The sequence below is a fragment of the Leptopilina boulardi genome, unplaced genomic scaffold (genome assembly GCF_019393585.1).
Source record: "Leptopilina boulardi isolate dan_hultmark-lab unplaced genomic scaffold, ZJU_Lbou_2.1 LbouV2_41, whole genome shotgun sequence".
In the NCBI taxonomy this organism is placed as follows: Eukaryota; Metazoa; Arthropoda; class Insecta; order Hymenoptera; family Figitidae; genus Leptopilina; species Leptopilina boulardi.
In genome coordinates, this window is record NW_026137985.1 from 1,220,449 (window position 1) to 1,223,799 (window position 3,351).

Sequence of the window (3,351 nt, forward strand, 5' to 3'; positions counted from 1 at the left end):
TCCAATAAAGGAGAGACATCAGGCAGAAAAAAATTTCGACAAAAAAAAATTTTCGATCACTGCTTATATACCAATCTTAACGCACCTCAACTGCGAGAAACAGTTATGATGTTCGCCCTCCCTGTGGCGTTGAGCGAACTTAAGTCCAGAGCTGAGCCATCAGCGCAGCGCGGAAACATTTGAAAAATTTGATTTTATTAGATATTTTATTTTATTTTAAATATGACAAATAATTAACTTAATAAATAATTAATGTCATAAATAATTATTAATAACATAATTTCATACTTAATAATTCGTTAATTAATTATTTTTAACGAAAATTTGACAAAAAAAAAATTTGTTGGACAAAAAAAATATTACCATTAAAAAATAATTTTTTGTTAAATTTTCGTAGTAAAAAAAATTTTTTCAAGACAATTATTTGTGACCTAAAAAAATATCACGATGAGAATATAATTAACAAAAAAAATTACTCGTAGCACAGAAAAAATTTCACCATGAGAAAATAATTTTTTTTAAATTTTATTTGTAAAAAATTTATTGGTAGCTCAAAAAAAATATCACGATGATAAAATAATTTTTTGTCAAATTTTCTCTGTAAATAAATTAATTAACTAAATAACGTACCGTAAAACGGGGTTATTTCGCTCATTGCGGGTAAATTCGCTCACCCACTTTTATGCTTTATTTCAGCTTTAAAATAAAGTTTAATACATTTATTACCAGGTAAAAATGTTAAATTTGTTAATAGAAATACTAAATTTTAGTTTTTAATCAAATTTAAAGCAAAAAAATGGGTGAGCGACTTTACCCGCACTGAGGGAAATAACCCTGTTTTACGGTAATTATTAGTTACTTAATTTTTTACTACGAAAATGTAACAAAAAAATATTTGTAGCACAAAAATAATATCAAGATGAGAATTTTAATTATCTTTAAATTTTCTCTGTAAAAAAAATATTTTGTGGCCTAAAAAAATTATCACGATAAGAAAATAACTTTTTTGTCAAATTTTCTCTCCAAAACAATTAATTCACTAAATACCGTAATAAATCGTTGTTTTTTTTACTACGAAAATTTACCAAAAATTTATTCGTAGCACAAAAGAATATCACAATGATAAAATAATAATTTTTTTTCAAATTTTCTTTCAAAAAAAAATTCGTGTTTTTAAAAAAAATCACGATGAAAAATAATTTTGTTGTAAAAATTTCTCTGTAAAAAAATTTAACAAAAAAATTGTACGTATCACAAAAAAATATTACGATGAGAAATTTACTTATTTTAAAATTTTCTCAGTAAAAAAATTATTTGTGGCCCAAATAAAATATCACGATGAGAAAATAATTTTTTTTGTCAAAATTTCTCTGTAAAAAAAATTAATTAAATAATTATATAATAATAAAATGTTTGGTCTGTCTTTCTGTCCTAACTTGAAGTTGGCCTTTTCTGATTTCACGTGTTTTTTTGAATAGTAATCTTATGACGTGTCAAATTTTGACAATTCTTTTTCTCATTTTCGCCAAAGTTGTATAATTGTGTTTCCAAATTTCTTTAAAATAAAATAATAAATTTCGAAATTTCAGGGAATTTTTGTATTAATTTGGCGAATGACGATCTACTTCCGGTGGATGATTATCATCCTCCCTTATTAATTGAATTTGATGTTAATGTTATTAAACCTCGAAATTCGCGTGATTTCAGTATAAAATATGATTTTGAGAATGCTAACATTGATATGATAAATGCTTATCTTGGTAATGTTAACTGGACAAATTTGTTAGCTGATGTTAACATTGAGAGCGCTGTGGATATTTTTTACAATTACATTTTTTCTGCTTTTGAATTTTTTGTTCCGGTGAAAGTTATTTATTCTTCGAATTTTCAGCCTTGGTTTAATAGTGAACTTAAAAATTTAACTCTTGCTAAAAAATCTGCTCATTTTAATTATAAGAAATCAAAAACTTTGGCAAATTATCTTAAATTCTCCACTCTTCGCTCTCAGTGCAAAACATTAGCTAGGACGTGTTACAATGATTACATTCGTAATGCGGAGAAATCGATCATAAATAACCCGAAAAACTTTTGGAAATATGTTAAATCTAATCAGAGTGATCAACGAATTCCAAATTGCATGTCTTTGGACGATTCCACTGCTTTTGAACGTGAACAAATATCTGAACTTTTTGCCAGCTATTTTGAGTCTGTTTATGAACCTACTGACAATAATGTTAATTTTAATTTTCACGACATTTGTGACACTATTGATTTAAATTCTTTTAAAATCGATAAATTAAATTTAGCATTAAAGATTAAAAACATTGATGTGAATGGTAGTGCAGGTCCTGATGGTATTCCACCTGCTTTACTGAAGTCATGCTGCTCTACCCTAATTGAACCTTTATACATATTATTTAATAGGTCAATAGTTAAAGGTATCTTTCCTAATTGTTGGAAAATGGGGATTATCGTTCCCATCTTCAAGGACAATTTGAGAAATGATGTCAGAAATTATAGGCCTATAACTATTCTTAGTTGTATTTCAAAAATTTTCGAAAGTATCGTTTATGATGAAATTTATCATGCAGTTTCTAACCAGATTATTGATGAGCAGCACGGCTTCGTCAAGGGTAGATCAACTTCTACTAATCTTTGTATTTTTCTTGAAGATTTGTTCTCAAATGTTGAGGGTGGTCGCCAGGTTGATGCCATCTACACGGATTTTTCTAAAGCTTTTGATAAAATTAGTCATTCAATCCTTCTTGATAAATTAAAATTAATGGGTTTCGGCATTTGTGCATTATCATGGATAAAAAGTTATCTAACTAATAGAGGTCAATATGTCCGTGTAGATGGTAAATATTCGCGAACATTTACTTCTACTTCCGGTGTCCCCCAGGGTTCGCACTTGGGTCCCCTTTTATTCTTACTATTTATTAACGACATTAAATTTATTTTTAAATTTTGTTCTTTTTTGCTCTTTGCAGACGATCTTAAGCTATACATGACTATTAATTCTAACTCTGATTTTAATAATTTTCAATCTGACTTAGATCGACTGCAAGAATGGTGTCATCGTAACAAATTCTTCCTGAATATAAAGAAATGCTTAACTATCTCCTTCTCGAGAAAAAAAATTGTTTTTAATCATAATTATAAATTAGGAGATTCTTCTTTAAACCGTGTAACCCAGGTGCGGGATCTGGGGGTCATCTTGAGTGACAATTTATCTTTCTCTGAACATGTATCTTTTACAGTGAATAAGGCTCTAAGGTCTTTGGGTTTTATTATGCGGAGTGCTTCTGATTTTAAAAGTTTAATTTCCTTAAAAATACTTTACTTTTCATT